Source organism: Copidosoma floridanum, unplaced genomic scaffold (assembly GCF_036245765.1).
Source record: "Copidosoma floridanum isolate Cflo_tuat_1 unplaced genomic scaffold, Cflo_Japanese_pri ptg000004l, whole genome shotgun sequence".
NCBI lineage: Eukaryota > Metazoa > Arthropoda > Insecta > Hymenoptera > Encyrtidae > Copidosoma > Copidosoma floridanum.
This window is the reverse complement of record NW_028321881.1, coordinates 18087312-18108746: the sequence shown is the minus strand read 5'-3', so window position 1 is coordinate 18108746 and position 21435 is coordinate 18087312. Positions and strand designations below refer to the sequence as shown.

Here is a 21435-nt window from a genome sequence, read left to right as displayed (position 1 = left end):
TTTCTATTCGTATTACACTATCAGTATTATGCCGTCTTGTACTCGAACATTAATATACTCAAACTAAGCAATATTTACGTTTGACTAGTATCTTATGCCAACATGATGTTTAATGCATTAAGGTATTACCTTGATGTTTTCTTTTAATACCAGTTAAAAATCATCATATCTGAGTTTGGTTCTGTTTATATACTAGTAAAAGACAAAATAATGCAATGAAAGTCAAAGGTAGATTGAAGAAGTTTGAAAATCTAATATTAAAAAAAATGTATATATACAATTTAATGACACTATTGAGAGGTCTCCTTAACTTGACAAAAAAATTAAATTGAACACATGAAACTTACATGAACATTTCTTTTTGTTACAAGGCAAATTTTACGGGGTACTCAATCGTTTGAGTTTGAAAAATAATGAATGAGGACTAAAATCGTACAATTAAACCTACCCAAGTGTCAGTTACTGATTTTAATCAAACTTTGCATAGTGGAAGCGAATAAAAAAATAAATAACACGGGTTTTTTTTCATCGGCGAAGAACGGTTCCTAAGGGGTGAAATCTACCCTCAAGTATTTTCTCTTAAAATACATATTCTGTAATATTTTCTTTTAAACTCAATATTTTTCAAAAAAATTACATAAAAATTGTTTCTATCGAAAAGTACTTATAATTTAAGAAATATTTTACAGTCAGGGTTGCATCCCCTATATTTTAAGGTTCGAAACTATGTTTTTTATAGTAAGTTTTTTTTCTCAAAATTTTGAAATTCGTTGAAAATCAATCAGAAGAATATTTTTGCATGTTACAAAACATGTGCAGTTAACCAATATTTGTAATTTTCTTAAAACAACCCCCTATAGGAGTGAACAACCCCTATTCAAAATAAACTACTAGAGCCATTGAAGACAACAAGTTAAGCATAATAATTGATATACGGGGGTTTTATGGGTCGCTGATTGTGTAATCGTTGTCAGATTTTGGAAATTAAGAATGATAAATCCAATATGGCGGAACACAGATAAAAATTTAACACATCAAGGACAGCGAGGGATTAGAAATTAGAATTTTTAACAGATTCCTATACTTTTCAATAATTTATTCATGAATTCTCTTGGTAAATACAGAATACATAAGATAAATTTTTTTTTAAAAACCTAATTTGTTTTCTCGTGGTTTACTGAACTGTATCTTTCTTCAAAACATCTTCCGTATTTTTATTTTTTTATTTTTTTTACCGTACTTTCATTTAAAAACGTACGGAGGCTCCTTTTTGCTGTACAACTATATAATGGATAACTTTACATAACTGTTTAATGAGTCAATCAAACTAGAATTTCCAAAATTAGTTTTGAAAAAAAAATATTCATTGTCAGAAACGACTCAAATTTATATACTGTCACTTAAGTGTGTACTGATATCCTATAAAATTACTCCTAACTGAAAAATAACTACATATAAAATTCTAATGTATTATTTTATTGACGATACTAATGTACGCTGAAAAAAGCATTGGCACATAAATCGTCTAGGTTCTCAGCAAAAATTCACAAAATTTTGAAAAATGCGTTTTTGCAGATTTTTTCTGCATATTGAACAATTATTATTTAACGTTATGATAGCCAACCAGTGCTAAAAATATTCATTGAACCTTATTCTTTTTTGTATCAAGTTTTTGTATCTGATTTGTATCCAGTAAGCCTCAAACGTACAGGGTTTTACATGTATTCAACACGTGTATTCCCAGGTTCTTAGGTTCATTATATATAAAAGTATAAATTATATGTATTGTATGCACGTAAAAACTCCGTCGTTTCTAAGATTACTCGTCTCAAAATGAATATATTTAGCGGGTCATCGTTGACGTATTGTTAAATTACAAGGTTTGACAATTGGGATTATGGATTAAAAATAAAATTTTTTTATTTGGTCCGTCTTGTAGAATTTTGAAAAATAGCCAACACGTTATTTTTCTTCTTTCTACAAAATAAAAATTGTAAAAAATACAGTAACTTAAAGTTATGATTTCTTGATAGTTACAAAAAATGCCATGTATATGTAACGTTGTAAAGCATACGTTACACATGTATATTTTACGATCAATTACGAAAAAAATAAGATTCGTAACATCAAAATGGATTTAAAACTTTCCAAGATATAGCAATTTAAAAAAAGTAACAAACGTTTACCTAACCTCAATTAACACAAAAACGGTTAAATAAAATTCGTTCAGAATTAAACTACATCAACATACTATCAAATCTGAGTATTCTTAAAAGTTAAAAAAAAAATGTTTATTTTTACTCAAGTTATCGTGTAATTGTATCGTCACATATACAAGGAGTATATCTATAGTAAGAACAATGGAGAAACTTTAAGGTACTATACCTTTTGATATTTTTATTTTTTAGAAAAAAGAAAAAATACATGTCAATTACTTTTTTAAACTCAACAAGACGTACAGAATTGAGTTTTTTATGTAAAATGCTAACTATTTTAACATAAGTACCAGTTTGCTGTCAAAGCGTTGAGTAACAATTGCTTAATATGCAGCTGAAATTTTCAAAAAACAATTTTTTTTTAAGCTCGGCCAATGTTTGTGGGAAACCAATGGATTGAAAAAAATTAATAAGATCTATTTAACTTAAGATAAACCGAGGAATCAGAAAATGTTTATATTTTGTTGGAAAAAAATTTTTTTATATTTTTGCAGGGGGGGAATTTACATAGTAACACTTTTAATTTTGGGGAGCTCGTTTTTCCACCAGATCAATTTTGGCTCATGGATGAAAATTCAAGCTATTAGCGGGGTGTCAGTTTTGGTACGTGGTTCGTACAAAAATCAATTTTGTTTCTGAATTTCCACTTTTATACTTTTATTCGATGACATTAACAGATTAAATTATGACATCAAATTTAGCACTGTCAAAACTTACTAGATGAGAAAAATTTTTAGTGTTTAAAAAAAATTACTTTTCCTACAACCATGTACCTAAACTGACGTCACGCTAATAGCATAAAAATGTGTTAATGTGCTAAGGTTTACTAGCTGTTAATTAGGTAGAATCGTTTATGGATTATTATATTACAATTCCGTACTTGTTCATTTTAAAGTCAGGAAGACGTACCTTTATATACACTAAAGTAATTGTGAATCAATACGAGTTCTTTAGAACCTCTGTTCCATATTTCATGTTACGTGATTTTGTTTCTATTTTGATTTAACTCACCTGTCATACAGTTATGTGTGTTTGAAAGCATTAAGAGAAATATTGGTATGCATTTGCTTTTTTATGGTTCAATCAAGTAAATAATATTAAATTTAATTGTAAATTTCAAATTTATAGCTACATACATAATGTTCATGAATCCGGGAAATATTTTAAAAGTACTAAATCAAAACTTTAAGGATAGAATTTTTTGATGTACAATCCGTTACAGCAAAGGAAGAAATATCGATTGCTCTTCACCAAGAAAACTTCATAAAAGATGCGGTTAATTGTCAAGTATTTGTTTATACTTACGATAGTTTATGCTTTAACGATTGTAGTGCAGTACCTGAACCTGTTGCAGTTAAATATGATGAAGACAATTACTTTGATGATGATTGTACGACTTACAACGATAAATCTGATAAGCAGATTGATCTAAAGTATAAAAAAAAGCAATACAGTTTTGGCGTTCAGGAAAAAGAAAGATAAGAAGTTCTGAGTCAGTACAACAAAAATTCAAGAAAGTTTCAAATGAGAGAACACTGTATAGATGGGAAAACAATTGAGCGAGGGTGGTAGAAGAATTGATAAATTATGTCATGTATCACATTACGTTTTGGAAAAGTTCAATGCAGCATCTAACAAATCTGTCGCTATACATAATATCGATTTAAGGCGATGGGCTTTGAAAGCCAGAGAAGATGTTGGATTGTCTGCTAATTTATTCAAAGCATCATCTTAATAGTTGCATAAATTTAAAATACAACATTAAATCGTATCTAAAAAAAATTAATCAATTCGTGACACAAAAACAACTAATTAATAAAGCCGAACTTCGAGAAAGTGCTTTTAAATTTGTAGAACATGTAAAATTGGAGATATCGCAAATCGGAGCAGCAAATGTGTACAACACCAATCAATCAGGTTTTAATTTTGAAATACATGCAGGCCGTACACATTCAGTAAAGGGTTCCTTAAAGATTGAATGTGTCGCGCAATCGATAACGTCTTTAACACACAGTTATACAATCCAACCTTCAATAAATGCAGATGGTGAGTTAAAATCACCTTGACTCATTGTTTTGCAAGAGACAAATGGTAAGTTCAGACCAATAGTCGAGGAAAACATATATCGATCTGAAAATATTGTCGTTTTCCCCTCCAAGTCAGGAAAATTAGCCTGTGATCTAGTCACTGAATGGTTCAAAAAGGTATTCATACAGACAGCCAGGAAGAGATCGATTTTGTGTCTAGACTCTTGGACAGGTCGAAAAGAGAAGATTTTTATGAACATTGAAAAAAACGATAAAGAAATAAAAGTACACACTATACCGGCTGGAACAACTGGTCTTATGCAACGACTTTATATATACACTTTTAGACCCTGGAAAAACTTTATAAAGTTTTTTTTTAAATCTCATCCTTTTGTATGATTATAATATTGACTTGCACTTGAGGAACTATCTTCTGAAAATTTAGTCGCTTATCCACAATCAGTTCTCTTCTCCTTGATTCATAAGCATGTTTAAATATGCATGGTGGAAGAGTGGTTACATTTCAGATAAGCCTGGTAATATTGAAACACCCATTGATTTTTGTTTCTAAAAAACTGGTACAAACTGTTTGTTTTGTGACGAAATCGCAATCATGAAATGCTCGTGGTGTACTGTATCATTGTTCTTACAACACTTCTTTGCAGTAGAATTGAATAAAAATCAACCTCATTATTGTAATCAGTATAAGGAATAATATAGAGTCATCATTGGTAACCAAAGAAATTACATTTTTCTATTGTTATAAAATACGTTATACATTTTTTCTTGCCAACCCCTTACTTATCGTTAGTTAAAGTTGAAGTTATCAGTTAAAAATTATAATTTTGAATCCTTCGCTGTCCTTGATGTGTCAAATTTTCATCTGTGTTCCGCCATATTGGATTTATCATTTTTAATTTCTAAAATCTGACAACGATTACGCAATCAGCGACCCGAAAAACCCCCGTAAATCAATTTTTATGCTTAACTTGTTGTCTTCAACGGCTCTAGTAGTTTATTTTGAATAGGGGTTGTTCACCCCTATAGGGGGTTGTAAGAAAATTACAAATATTGGTTAACTGCACATGTTATATTACATGCAAAAACATTTTTTTGATTAATTTTCAACGAATTTCAGAATTTTCAGAAAAAAAACTTACTATAAAAAACATAGTTTCAACCCTTAAAATATAGGGGATGCAACCCTGACTGTAAAATATTTCTTAAATTATAAGTACTTCTCGATAGGAACAATTTTCCTATATTTTTTTTGAAAAATATTGAGTTTAAAAGAAAATATTGCAGAATATGTGTTTTAAGGGTGTAAACTTAAGGGTAGATTTCACCCCTTAGGAACCGTTCTCCGCCAATAAAAAAAACACGTGTTATTTGTTATTTGATTCTTCACCACTATGCAAAGTTTCATCAAAATCGGTGACCGACACTTGGGTAGGTTTACTTGTTAGTATTTTGGAGCATAACTGTTAATTAAAATAACTATTTGTACAAAATCAATATTTTGCCATCATACTGTCAGCCTCTTAAAAATAAGGAACTGTAACTGCACAAAAATAAATATCGTAAGAGTATAATAAAATAACTGGAAAATATAATTATCAAACAGTTTATGCAAACATTTTTTTTGGAGTTAATTTACCCTGCAGGTGCCAAGACAACAATTTGAAAGGTCACTCATAGCGTCACTCACTTTGTAACTAATATGTAAAGGTAAGATGTTACAAAACGTGTACAACCATGAAATGTAATAAGTATTTTAAAGACATTTAAAAAATATTTTACGTATAATAACGACTAACCTACAAACTATCGCCTAATTTTTATCTTATTTTTAATTTAAATCTAGAAATTCTTGTATAAGTTGTTATGTTTTTGTGTTTCTGATTGTCTAGTAATGTTATTATTCACTAATGTAATAAAAATTATTTCAGATAATTTACGCCTGTATTTATTCGGATCTCGATCGAGAATCACCGTTCCCTCAAAGTCAAAGCCCTGCAGACAATGTACAGATTGTGCGTACAAAGCCAATCTTTCGTCCCTGTATCTTATGCAACGCTTATACTCACGCAAACGCACGCATAATGGTCACTTACTTTGGCTAATGTATCGCAATCCGTAGCTACATGATATGAAATAGACAATGCCTTTCATGTCCAAGTTATTCATTGAGTCCTTTCCAAATCTAAAATGTAAGATAGATTTCCAGAATTTGTGTAAACAACACGTACATTATATTTACACAAAGCTTTGTGGAAAGTCGTCTCTATGGACTGGAAATAAGGAACATGGAGTAACAAATTCCTGTCCAAAGTTTGTGGATAAGAGAAACAAGAATCAACTTTTGTATGGCATTATCAGAAAGAACCATACGAGATACTGTAATGTTTTAAGATTCAAAAGATCAACCTGCAAGTATAAAGGCTTTGTTAATCAAAGAGAAATAAATAGCAACCTTAAAAAATTCTGAATTATGAGAAAAAAAGTTAAGTTATCTACCTGAAGCTGGGGATTTTTATATTTAAGTCTATTGTGCTAATGGAATTTGAAAAACGTGTAATATAAATATCTAAAAAGAATTTTAAATTATTAACTGAATTTTTAACTGTCAACTGTATAAAGGGGTCAAAACTACTAAAAAATTTCAGAACATTATTTATTTTATTAGTTTTCATCACTAATAGCCAATCATGAACATATCTTGAGCATAGTAAGACTGAGTCTATGCATCCATTAAATACGAAACTCTCCAGAAATTTCCAAATTACTTCCGCAAACCAGGGACAGCAACAATCTTCAATGGGAGTTCTACAGGATTGCCTGTAAACTTTGCAGTTAAAAGATAAACAGTTAGAATTATTGAGAAAATCAATTCTATCTTTAAAATATGTTATATTAATACCTAAAAGATTTATAGCGTTGTTGATTTTGCATGAAGTACAATTTTTAATTAGGAAAAAGGGAAGATTAGTGTATAGAAATACTACATCGAAAGAAACAAAAGAAAAATTATCAGGAATTATTAATTTCTTAATTATCTCTCTACCTTTATAAGAAATCTTAACAGAATATTTAGATTTGTTAAAGAATTTTATGAAAAAGTGATAAAAACCATTTACCCAGTTGATAAATAAGGGAACCAATCAAGAAAGTAGTTAATCTTGCTGAAAAACCATCCTTACATACCCTAATTAGGCCATAAGCCTTGGACAAATAACTACTATTTAAGTTAGAAATAGCAGATACAGGGATCTCTAATGCATTGAAAATGCCTTCGTCATACCATTTTTTAATAAGATTTGTGACAGAAAAAATCATTCGAGAAAGAACTCTGTTGCTATCAATATCCTCCAATTAAATGTAATAAAAATCATCAGACAAAACAGCATTGACCTTAAATAACTAATCGTCTCTATATAACATATCAGTGCCACCTTCTTGTCTACCCTAGTGACTAGCAGTTTTGTGTAATCTTTTACAAAATTTTTTGTCAAATTGAAATTGTTCAAAACAGTATTATCAAAAAAAGAATTTTTGTACTTACTAATTGTCTTGATAAGAAGCTTTGCTCGAACAGCAGTAAATGGTGTCTTAATATTTTGAAAAATAAGTTTACTTCGTGTCAAGTGGAATTCATAAATTGGAAAAATTGTTTAATAAACTGAGAATCCCAGAAAGTATAGGACCAAATATTTGTAAAGTTCGTCACAAAAGTATTTTAACTGTCAAACTTTACGAAACTGATCAAAGCGAAAATAGATGCAGTTGAAAATTTGAGACTTTGATGATTTTTGGCCTATGGACTAACTTTTAAAAATTAATAACTCTGGTTCTATTCAAACAAAAATCTGTTATTTTTTTCAGTTTGAAGGTAAAAAATAAACTTTCATTAAAAAATCTTGTTTCACAAATCATTATTATTGGGATTACAGTTTACACAGAGGGCTATCTGTATATGAGTATATGTAATATGTAAGCGCCTGCCCGATGCTGCGCATCAACCTAGTCAGTTGAACACGAGCTGTTAGACAGTGTGTGTTTATAGAACAGTTTTTGATACGACGGTAAGCCTTTGTATAACAGTACGGATAAGTAAAATAACCGCTTCTATATATTTTGTGTGAAGTATACTGTAGAGTTTATTAATCATTTTACACTCTGGCAATATCTGAGATCCCAAGAGTCTGGCGCAGTGAAAGTAATCATAAGAACAATTATATTCAAAATTAAATTGTTATGAACAATTAAAATGTTTAAATCGATTTTTAACAGTTGCCCTACCCTTACAGATAGTTTGTAACATCACTATCGTATTCTATATAAAATTTTCGATCGAAAATGAATTTTCGTTTACTAGGAAAATAATTATTATGAATTCGAGTAAGGCCCTATGACTTCGTTATTACTTAAAAAGCGAGAATAAGAACATCTACAATATATAGTACATACTAGAAAACATAGTATAATACCAGAAAATGACAATGTAGATATATATGTGTATATACATATATACTAGTGGGGCCTCGTTCCCCCTGCACGCACTGCGCGCCAACCCTTCATTAACAGAATAATAATATAGTATCAGCAGTAAGTTACTTAGTTAGAGGTGCTTGTGTTAACACTTATTTATTTAAAGGTTAATCAACCTATTTCAATTTAGTTAAATTAAACTACTAAAAAAAGAAAAACTGATTGAGGGTGAGCTTAGCAGATTTATAGTCCTACAACTATACTGCTTTTACCCTCCTGCGCTCTTTGTGTGCTGACTCTCCATTATCAGTTCATAGTTAAGTTCAAAAACATTGTACTTGATGCGCTCACCTTTCATTCGCTGAAATTTTAGAGCGATACGCAAATGTTAAGAACTGAATACATTTACTTCATTATTAAAATTATCTGGGATTTAAAATAATTATTCTCTTTAGAAAAGTAATAACCTATGATTATACTATGGAAATTCAAAAACGTGGCTTACCACATGTACATCTTCATGTAACACTATAAACTAACAATAAAATAATTTTACCTGAACATAGTAATGTTATTATATCAGCTAAAACTCCTGTAAATACTAAGAAACTTGCCAAATTGGTTATTTAACCGTTTGCTACCATAACATCATCAAAAAAATGGTTATCCAGAAGATATCGGGAAAAAAATATTTTTAATAATCACGTGCATGAAACTAAGGATAAACATAAAATTATAGTGGATAATAGTTATACCGGGCAATAAAATTTGGTTAATAAAATATAGATGCCACATAAACAATGAATATTGTGCATCCATTCAAAGCATAAGATACTTATACGACTACATTCATAAAGGTAGTGATAGAGCTTTTATCAAATTTAAGTAATTCTGATGAAGAAATTCTAGATAAAATAAAAAACTATGTTGATGGTAGGTATTTCAGTCCCATCGAAGCAGCATGAAGATTACAAGAATATTTAATTTATGGTAGGAGTTACAAGGTTTTAAATCTTGCTGGACACCTTGAGAATGAACAAAAATTAATTTTTGAATAAACAAAATTAGAAGCATAATAAAAAATGGCAAACGCATCGAACAGCTGGGTTTGAGTAAAAATTGATGATTTTGCGAAATCTTTGGAGTATCCTAATACATTAGTAAACTATGTTTTTAATCATCAACTAAAAATATGACGAAAAATACAAAACAAAGATAACGCAGAAGAAGTTCCATTCCGTAAACATACGTTCGATTAAATGTATGCTCAACTAAACAATAAACAAAAATATATTTTCAACATTGTATGTGAAAACGTAAATAAGATTCATTTTATACATTGTTCTGAAGAATCAGGAAAAAACTTTTTATATAAATCTCAAATTGATTACTTCATATTATAAAGATAAAAAAAATTGTCAATGACATAGACTGGCATTGTGTCAATACAACTACCAAAAGGTACGACCAATCATAAAACTTTTCGCTTACCTATGAATTTAAATAGTATTGAGCCTGCATTTTTTAAATTAAATCTGGAAAAAAAAATTCACGTAAAATTGATTTGATGATTTGGAATGAGGCTTCTATGATTTCGAAAAAAACTTTAGAGAAAGTAGACAGAACTTTACGTGATATATTTAATGCACGTATACATTTTAAAAGTAAATTAATGATTTCAGGAGGAGATTTTTATTAAACACTTTCTGTAATAAAAATGGTAATAAAAGTATGGTTAGATCAAAAACTTTCAAGTCATTATTTCTTTGAAGTTCTTTTCATATTTTAAAATTTTTTTTGCACGTAGATTTTGATTATTGACTTTTCCATGAATAACTTGGGGGGGGCAAGTTTTTTTGTTTTTTTGAAGTAAAATATACTCCACATGAATCGCATGTCCTACCTAAAATACAAAAAAAATCGTATGATTTTTTCGTCGCAAGTTGTCAACAAGAATAACAAAACCCTGCTGCGTGATCAACGCATAATACGAGTAGGTAGGTAGTAGTGTCACTGGTATATACGTACAATACAGCGCCTAGCGTGGCACGACTGAGAAACTTGCAATTATGCGCTCTATTTGAAAAAATATAATGGTGCATTTAATTTTTTTAAATTTTCGTGGTATAAAGTGAAGTTACGTTACTTTTAATTAAACCCCCCCTCTCTCCACATTACTTAATGTCGCAATTTGTCATACCCCTACCCCCCCTAAATGGCGTTACGTAGTTTATGGATGGCCCCAGAGGGTTTGATGGTTATTTAATTTTTTTGTCCTCCATGTAAGGTTAGATTGCAACCGCCAATCGACCCCACCATTAACGAGGCAGCCGAGTGCAGCCATTGCACTAATGATGTGCCGTATTCATTTTTGAGAGAAAATTATCGTGCTTGACTTACCGTTAATTAAAATGACTTTATCCGGCTCAAAAGACCACATGTCTGATTATGGGATCACAGGATGATCTTTTGGCTTCTTTCTTCATAAGAAAAAAAGATTCCAACTCGTGAGAATAAAGAAACTTCTCGTTTGTTTATGAAAATATAAGACAGACGGTAAAATAAATAAAAACAAAATCAAAATGGGTAGCAGCCCACTCTAATCTTTCTTCCCTACCTTCTTCCCCTACCGTGTATATGCCCGCGAGATTCTTCGTCATCCCATTTTTTTCGGTGCTAGAATCTTGCATCGATCAAACGAGTGGGACTTACGAACAAACCCACTCGCGCACACACAAACACACACACACACACGCGTCATTCTATAGTATATAGTGATAAGGGCGGGGCTTTCAACACTACCCCCACCGCCCACAGCCCCCCCCACAACCCCTTCGCAAGATGAGGGAGAATTTGGTTACTGTCAATGATATTTTAACCCAACAAAATATTAGCCAAGACCCACTTATCCTAGACTGATAGAATTAGATTTCAAACCATTAAAATAAAAATTAATTCCTATAAGCAAATAAAAAATTGAATTAGCGAGATAAAAGTGGTAGAAATTGCTGCAACCAAAAACGAACCTCTAAATTTGTCAGCAAAGTGCCCAAAAAAATGGTAAAAGTGCCAAAATCACCTAAATCGCGAATAAATCGAAAACAGTAATAGATGGAAAAAAAAGTTGAATACAAAAAAGATGCGCCTATCTAAGCCGCACAAAAGGAGCCTTGTTGAAATTAATTTCATTAAATGGTTTTTTTGCAAATTGCAAAAAATCGCAAATTTTGCCGTTTCTTGAAAAATTCATAACTCAGTCCCATTTGGATATAAAGCGCTGAAAATTTGATACAATGCTCCTTACGTAGTCCTTAACATATGCTCCAAATTTCAAGATGATACAATTAATAGTTTTTGCAAACCGTCGTGTTGAACAAAAAATGGTCCCTTCGAAAAATGGCTCTAAAAAAGTTTTGAGACCACTTACGGCCATTTTTCAAACGCGCTGCTATACATCAAGAGTTAGTGTTCAAAATGCTTAAATTTCATAATCCCATCTTGTTTAGAAGTACTGTTAAAATTGCATCGAAAAACAGTGATTCTCGCAGGAGGCCGTCAGCGGCGCGTGGGGGGCAAGCCGCCGAATTAGGCCACGCCCACTTCCTCGCTGAGCGCTCAGCGCACTTTCGAGGGTGAATGTTTAAAATGACTACGCGTTGTAAAACCAACGATATCTCCGGAACTAAGCATCAGAAATTGATGTTTTTTTTTTTCAATCTGGGGTAGCTTTCAATAATATTAATATTGCGCGTATCGACATATTAATAAAAATAATAATAGTCATGGAAAAACGGTACTTCTGAAAATTATTCTACTAGTTGTTGCAAATTTTAGTACTTTTGTAATAGATATTATATATTTTTATTTTCTGACGGTATGTATGTCATGATTACTGTCGACATTGCAATAAATAACAATTATTGTTATCATTATTATTATTATCGTTATTATAAAACTTATAAAAAAATTAATTTGTACATACAGGAAATAAGTTTCATAATGCGTTTTTAGACACGTATGTCACCAAATGGTTTAGTACCGACGTACTCGCAGGATAAATTGATTCCAGCAGATGTCGTTAAGAAAATCTTGTGCCGTTGCGTCAGTGGTTGCCGATCGAACGTCTGTGGCTGCAAAAAGCATGGCCTGTACTGAACGCGATCATGTTGATATCCCTTCTTTGGTTTTGCATCCTCACAACGATACGTATTATTCATAAGAAAATACAGGTTTTTTTTAATATATACGGACTTTATCGAAACTTTTCTCTTGAGAGTTGTTTATGTCAAAACTAAATAAAATTGCTTGATGTAAAGTATGAGAGGTAACGACGAGGTATTATATTACCTGTATTTAAGGAAGTTGACTCGTACCTAATTTTTTGATGCATAAGATCAGCAGTATTGTAACCTGCATGCTTATATATGCAGATAAAACGCGGCATAGTAACGGTAGCTGTCGATGGAGAATTATTCAATTCACTAATTTATTGCTTATTCCATAAGCCCTAAATGCAGATGAGACTATAGCTACGTAATCACTAAGTTTTTAGCTATTTTCTAAAAAATATCCAATCAAATCTTGACGTCGATTATCCAGATATTGCCGGTTATGTATCAGAACAGTACTGATTCTCATAAGACTGCACGTTAAAAGTTCAATAGTGAAATTATCAATATCTCACTTTAAAAGCCATAAAGGGACTTGAAATTTGAATCGAAGGTTTTTCATACACTAATTACTCTCTCTTCAAAGTATTACCAGTATATTGAGGTTAATTCTCTTAGCCAGTAAACTCTCTTAATAGTACATTACGATACTGGTGCGCGAGGAAGGCGATTGACGCACGCGTGTTAGTTCACACATGAGCGCTAGCAAGTGTGCAAAGACACACGTGTGTCAATCATCTAACCTCTCGCACGTATGGTGTATACAACTTTTCGACACATCGTGCGCGGGTAACGAGATTAAGAGCAACAACAGATGGCTCATAATCTGGTTTCCCACGCACGGCGTGTCGAATAGTTATTTTCGGTATGAATACTCTATTTCCAAGGTTTTCTCCTATGATCATTTCAGTTTCAATATTATACTTAAATAATTTTCTAATCTTTGTTTGCGTGCCGTTACACAAACCGTCTGCTACATTAAAATTTTTTATTCACATAACTATTGCTCTAACTTTCAAATTCAATCCATACGGTGGCAAACCTTCACAAATATTGTTTAATATTTCAGTAGGAAAATTTGTGTAAATGTAATCATTCGATTTATTGACGCCTTTATAGGTGGCATGATTTATGCTAAAAAAAAATGTCGTATTTTCTTTCATTAGATTAAAAATATTGCTATTAATAAAATAGTGTATTTATTATAGGTAGTCGAAAAAACACTATTTAATAGAGACTGTTTACTTTTTCTAAACATTTTAACATACATCATGGGCCTCCCATTTTTCAGGAATGACCAGTAATTTTTATATTTCCTCTCCAATAGCTAAAAGTAATTTAGGAAAATTCCTATGAACTGGACGAATGTTTGTATTCATTTCATTTTCAATAATCAAAAGCTACGTGCAAAAGAAATTTTAGCGAAAAGAGAAACAGAACTACTTTGTGAACTTGATACTCTTGAGCCAATAATAGAGTGGCTCGAAGAAGAAGACGTAGAAATTAAATATTCTGATCTCACAAATAATGATTTTACAGATGATATAGCTTCCTTTCCTGTAATCAGTGATATACACGAGTGGCTAGTAGCACCTTTTGAAAGTGCATGTGATGTAGAGCTAAAATAAAAGTTTTATTTAATAATGAATTTAATTAATAACTCAATTTTTATTTTTATTTAACAAAAAAAATTTTTTTTAATAGAAAAAAATTTGCAATATTTACTGAGGGAGGGGGGGGGTCAGAAAAAACGTTACGGTAAGTTACTTGGGGGAGGGGGGGTCAAAAAAGGCCAAAAACAGCGTTACGTAGTTTATGGATGGCCCCTCTCTCCCTGTCTACTCATCAATCCAATTGTCTTGGGTTCGGAGGTTATGGTGACCACTTGCGAAAGAGAGAACACCGGAGACGACATGAGTCCCTCTCTCTTTCTCTCAGGTTTCTTTTCAAAAAATGTTGAAATCATGATTCGCATGCGGAAATTGGTCTCGATACATTGCAGACGCAGATCACGTTCAGATAGTGATGCATAATCGTAATCCTGCTTTCAGGCAAGGAGCTTCTGAAAAAACAGCAAGCTCTCACCAAGGTGGTCGAGCAATCACATACGTACATCACGAGTCAGCCAAAAGAAAGCTGGACAAAGGGGCTGATCAACCGAAGACTAAGCCCCCTTGAAGGCTACTGGGAGTCTTTCACGAATAATCACGTACAACTTGTACATGAAGAAGACCAGCAGCACGAGTATTTTGTCAAAAATGAGTTTTTCTCAACGGAAACGTGGTATACCACGGTAAAAGGTAATCTCATTGACACACGGGCATGGCTTGGATTACAAGCAGCTGACAACGGTCTCAGGGAACTCGGCCAGACTGTTGGTAGGGCCAAGCTGCCTCAAATCACGTTGCCTCAGTTCAGCAGCCTTCGAGAGGGTTGAAAGACATTCAGAGATTTATTCATCTCTTTAACCCGTGAGGATTTCTGTCTCACTGATGCACAGAGGTTCTTTTTATATAAAACTCATGTTGAGGGCGAAGCAAAACGAGCCTTAAACAACCTTGCTATCATCAGCGTTAATTACAAGTTAGCATGGAGTGTCTTGGAGGCTTGGTACGATCGTAAGCGTCTTTTGATTCAAGATCATATTACGGCTTTGCTCCACCTCCAGCCTGTCAAAGAAGAACATACGTCTTGCCTGCAGGAACTACTGGACAATCTTGAGCAGCACCGTAATTAACTTGGAATCCTTCGAAGGCCCGTCAACCAGTGGGACGACTGGTTTATCACGCTGGCATCCAACTGTATGGACCTGATTACGCGCCACGACTAAGAAAACGAGCTCGGGGAGAGGGATCAGACTGATTCTAAGAGTTTTCCAACTCATCATAGACTCTCTGCTTTTCGGCAACAAAGATGCCTCACACTCAAGTCCCTGGAAGCGAACAAGTCACCAACATTGGCTGGAAGGGGCAGTGATTGCAACGATTCTCGAGGAGGCCCGCGACGAGTCGGTGTTTTTGACACAACTGCCTCCAACAGTTCGTGTCCTACATGCAGCCAACAACACTACGTCAGACACAGTGATACCTTTAAGGCTTTCAACTCGGCTCGACGCCACAAGCTTGTGATCGACGCGTCATTATGATTTAACTGCCTTAGGAGAAGGCACTCTGCACGCACCTACTCGTCACAATCTAGCAGCCGAGCTTGTGGTGGATAACAACACGCTGATTCACAAGGGAGCAGGCAGGTGCAGTGGAGACGCCAGCGCTGAGGATAGAGCTTCGAAAACAAAGACCTGTGAGGACGGCATGGGCTGACCAACCTTCTCTGAACAAGGTGGGAAGGCCAAATCACCTTCATTATGACTAGCCTCACTCTTATCGACCACCCTTGTCTGTGTTGGTGGCGGAACCTGGAAGCATGAGATAGTGCGTGCCCTGCCCAATCCCTGCTCAGAGAGCATCCTCCTCAGCCAGGACGTTGCACGCAGATTAACCGTCACTAGAACCAGTACACGCCGAAGTATCAGGTGTCTCGGCTGATTAAATGGAAATTGCGCAATATCGTGGGCTGATACAACTTCAGGGGCCGACACGTGACCAAGCGTTCAACTTTGAGGCATACATCCTTAAACCCATTAGAGTCGTCACTTCCTTGCAATCTATATTGATTGTCATGGGCCCGGAGCTTGGCAAACTGAAACTCGCTGATCCCCGGTTTGGCTAAGCTCGTGCCGTGCGGCTAGTATTGGGCGCTGAGATTTATTGCCAGTTGCTCGTCTCTGGAATTGTTCGTACTGATCAAATTTTGGCACAGAACACTATATACGGTTGGGTTCTTACTGGTGGAGCTTCTCAATTCAAAGGGACGACCCGTTCGAGTACCTGCACAGCTCTCAACACGTTCAACGAAGACGAGAGCCTGGATCAACTCATCAGTCTGGTACGACGATTTGGGGCTCTCGAAGATGTGCCACAAGTAAAGAGACACTCGGAGGCTGACACTGAGTGTAAGAGGATATTCATTAACAGTCATTTTCGTGATCCTGATGGTCGGTACATCGTTCCGCTCTCCTTGAAGGAACATTATCTAGACTTGCTCGGTGAGAGCCTGCCACAGGCTCGTCTCACACTCTCCACCATACACAGGCGGATGCAGAAAGAAGCAGAGTTTGGTAAGGCACACCAAGACTTTGCAGAAGAGTATCTTGCCGTGGGTCATATGAGACTTGTTGGGTTTGAGGAGCTGCATAACAAATCAGTACCTACGCGCTACATTCCTTACCACGGTATCTGGCAGCACTGTGACGGTGGTAAAAAGTTCAGAACCGTCTTCAACTCTTCAAGATCAACTTCCTCGGGTCATAGCCTCAATGACATCCTGCATGCTGGGCCGAAACTGCAGACCGATCTCGCCATGATAATTACTCGCTGGAAGCTTCACCGGGTGATTATTTGTACTGGCATCAAAATGACGTTCCACCGGATCAAGACCCCCCCACAACCATGTCCACCTTCAACGGATACTTTGGAGCCCATCACCTACGGAGGATACTAAGCACTACGCGCTACAGACTTTTACGTACGGTGAGGTATGCGCTCCTTACCTCACTCTTCGGATTCTACATCAGCTCTGAAAAGTTGAGGGGGCTCGATTTTCGCAGGTTGTCCGAGCTGTATAAGAGGACCTGTATGTGGACGACTTTCTAATCAGCATCGATGATTTGTCCACGGCGATGATGCGACAATACCAGCTCGTCCAGTTCCTGAAAGCAGGCGGTCTAGCCCTTAAAAAGAGCGTCTCGAATTACCCAGAGCTCCTCACGGATGTCTATCTAGCCGATCGACTGCAACCTGATTGGTTCCACCTGGCCACAGACGGTCTAGTCAACGAGCGTGGCGTGGCTTGAGATTCAGTCAACGATCAACTTCAATTTCAACTGCAGATCATCAGCTTTGCCCTCTTAATTAAGCGATCGGCTCTATCTGAACTGGCCCGGATATTTGACCCGGCCAGCTGGTTGGCCCTACTGTACGTGCCAAATTTATAATCTAGGATTTCTGGAAAGCAGGGCTTAGATGGGACGAGCCTATTTCTGAGCTATGGGCCTGACAATGGAAAGATTTTTTGAGACACGCTCAGAGCGTACAGAACATCAGCATACCTCGATGGCTTGGCAGCAGTTCAATGTCCACGATTTAACTGCATGTATTTGTTGATTCCAGCCACCACGCTATGGCTGCTTGTGTTTATGCCTGAGTTTCTGACGGCGTGGGCGAGGTGTTAACCGCGAGGCGAGGTAGGTGTGATTGGACCATGACAAAACTAGCCCCTATCAGGAGCTTAATTGCATCTGAAAGGCCGGCCACCCGGATGACTATCCCTCGTCTTGAGCTTCGTGCGGCTCTCATCGCGGCATGTCTTCTTTGCCTCGTCGCCGACAGTTTCAAGTGGCCACTTAGCATCTGCCACGCTTAGATTGACTCCTGCATAGTTCATGACTGGCTCTGCGCCACAGACCCAACAAAAAATGATTTCGTAGACAACTACATTGACCACATACACAGTTTGACCTCTGGCGTGCCATGGTGTCACGTTCCGGCCAGGGAGAATTCAGCTGATGTTGCTACCCGTGGGACGGAGTATTCGATTTTTGTCGAGTCCAGACTCTGGTGGTCGGGTCCGCTCTGGCTCAAAGGTTAGAAATGGTCGACGCAGCAACAGCGACAACGGCAGCAGCACTGCGATTCCAGCCCCAATCCTTCTGAGCAAACAGTGGCCTGTCTGGTGACAGAGACTGAGCAAACCAGGGGACCTTCTTTTGAAGCATTCTATAATTTGAATCATCTACTCCGTGGCTTCGTGCATCTCCTACGCTTTATCATAATCAAACGAGGCTCGGTCATTGCACTCAACGCTTCGACTACTGCGGCAGACTACCGACAGGTTTTTTTCTACGTGTGTGCACTTAAGTCAGTCAAGAGTCTTCCAAACTGAAATTCAGTGCTTAAAATAGAAGGAGTTCATCCACGCTGATAGCCACCTCCGATTCCTGCAGCCTATAGTTGATGAGGAAGGTTGCTTGCGAGTTGAAGGTCGTTTGTGTCACTCGTTACTTACCAGCGACGAAAAGCACCCTCTCATAGTCGATAGACCGAGTCACCTCAATCAGTTGATAATACAGTGGGTGCACACAAAATGTTTGCATGAAGGCTTTCTGTCGACTAATGCATATGTCCTTCAGTGCACTTGGATCGTCGGAGGATGGTCCCGTATCCGTTCTGTTGTACGCCAGTGTATCGTGTGCGCACGACTCAACGCCCGTCCAGGATCCTAAGCAATGGCAGCCCTTTCAGCCCAACGAGTCACTCCATCACGACCATTTAGTATTTGCGGCTTGGACTATGCGGGACTATTTGCTATCCTTTGCTCTAAGGAATGAGGTCTCGTCGCCGTGGAGGGCTACCCTGCCTTCTTTGTATGTTTCAGCAACAAGGCCGTACACCTCGAAGCCGTAGAAGACCTCTCAACGGAGAGCTTTCTCGGAGCTCTTACGCGTTTCGTCGGACGTCAAGGCTTGCCTGGGGAGATCTGGAGCGAGAATGGCACCTACTTTCAGGGCTCTAATTACGAGCTGAACTGTTTTTGCTGGAAAGCTAAGTTCGATTGGGACTACGTGCATGACTCTCTCACTAGAGAGGGTATAACTTGGCGCCTTAGTCTACCATCCACTCCTCACTTTAAAGGGTTTTGGGAGGCTGGGATGAAGTCTGCGAAGGCTCACCTTCGACGGATCATTAAACCCCGCAAGGTTACCTATAAAGAATTCAGCACACCACTTAACGGGATAGACATGACACTTAATTATCGTTCAATGGTGCCGCTGTCCAGCAACTTGGAGGATCTTAAGGCTCTGACACCCAGGCACTTTCTTATAGGTGAGTCTTTAAAGGCAATCCCGCGTCCTGGTACTGCTGAATCGTCAAAATTAGATCATGCCACACATTGGAACCTCGTCCGGGGACTGCGAGATCATTTTTAGTCACACTGGAGTCGCAAGTATCTACATACTTTGCAGCAACGAGCCAAGTAGACCAGTCCAAGGGCTAATCTTAACGTGGACGACCTCGATATAGTACTTGATCCGTCGCTGATTCGCTCTGATGACTGGTGACCACGCGGACGTGTCGTCGAGGTCCATTCTGGTAACGATGGCCTGATGCGCTCTGCCACTATTAAGACCACTAAAGGCATGTGAAAACACGCCCAATTATCAAGTAGACTTTACTACCTATCGACCCTATCCCCTCAAACGTACGAACCCGTCAGTGTAACTTTCTCAACACGGTGAGCGGCAAGCTCGATTTATTTCAGACTGTATAGTCGTTCTAGAAATGACGCGAGCAGGATGTTAGTTTGAAACTTCCGTTCGTCTGATCGATGCAAGATTCTAGCACCGAAAGAAAGACGACGACCAAGAATCTCACGCGCATATGCACGGTATGGGGAGGGAAGCAGGGAGAAAAGATTGGAGCCTCCATCTCACCTGGGCTGCTACACATTTTGGTTTTGATTTTTCTTTTATCAGACCGTCTGTCTTGTATTTTTATGAATAACGGAGAAGTTTTTTCATTGTCACGAGTAAGAAGACCTTTTTTTTAAAAAAGAAAGAAGCCAAAATTATCCAACTTTTTTTTCCAACAATATATATATATATAGCAAGCGCGCGGTAGCTCAGTCGGCTAGGTCACGGATTGGCACGCCGGAGACTGCGGGTTCGATTCCCGGCCAGTGCGACTTTCGGGCAAGTACCTCTGTAAGTCTCACATGTGCTTTTTCACCACGCAATGCTCCTCGAGGAGGGCTTAGGCAACCTCCTTGCAGCAATAATTGCTTAATTTCCCCCTACTCCCTCCCAGTAATGGGAGGCCTCCCATCCCTCTTCCCTTCCTTCTCCCAAGTGCTAAGTGCCCATAGTAGTGCCCTTATTAAAAAGAGCCGGACGTAGAGCACTATAATATTATTAAAAAAAATAAAAATATATATATATATAGAAATTTTGTAGTGAAAAGATAGCAGTCACCCATCCCCTTCATTAGGAGCATTGCGTACTGAAAGAGCGCATATGAAAAATTACGGAGGCACTTGCCTGAAAAAGTCTGCACTGGCCGGGTATCGCACAATAGTCTCCTGCGTGCCGATTCACGACCTAGCCGACTAAGCTACTGCGCACTCTTGTATATACGTCTTTCTATATTACATAGTTGTTTCAAGTGAATTTAGCCTCAAACCTTCCTCCATGATCCCTCATCTCCCTACATCTCTACCGTACTTCTTAACTAAACAACCTTAACGGTTAAAAAAATGGTTGCGTTTTTTTGGGTAATTGTTTTGATTGTCAAATCGAGTGTTGTACAAGAGACTTCGTTAATTTCCTGTAATAATAAAGAAAAATAAACTATTTATGTACTAAAATGATAATTTATTTCGAAAAATTGCACATTATAAATTTATAAATTGTGAATTTTCATG

At 36.4% G+C, this 21435-nt stretch overlaps 1 protein-coding gene across 3 annotated transcripts in view; it reads right to left on the bottom strand.

Annotated features, from left to right (window-relative positions):
- The window catches only part of Dph2 (Diphthamide biosynthesis 2), a 371254-nt gene that overhangs the window by 295947 nt on the left and 53872 nt on the right, over positions 1–21435 (bottom strand). The window lies entirely within an intron of this gene.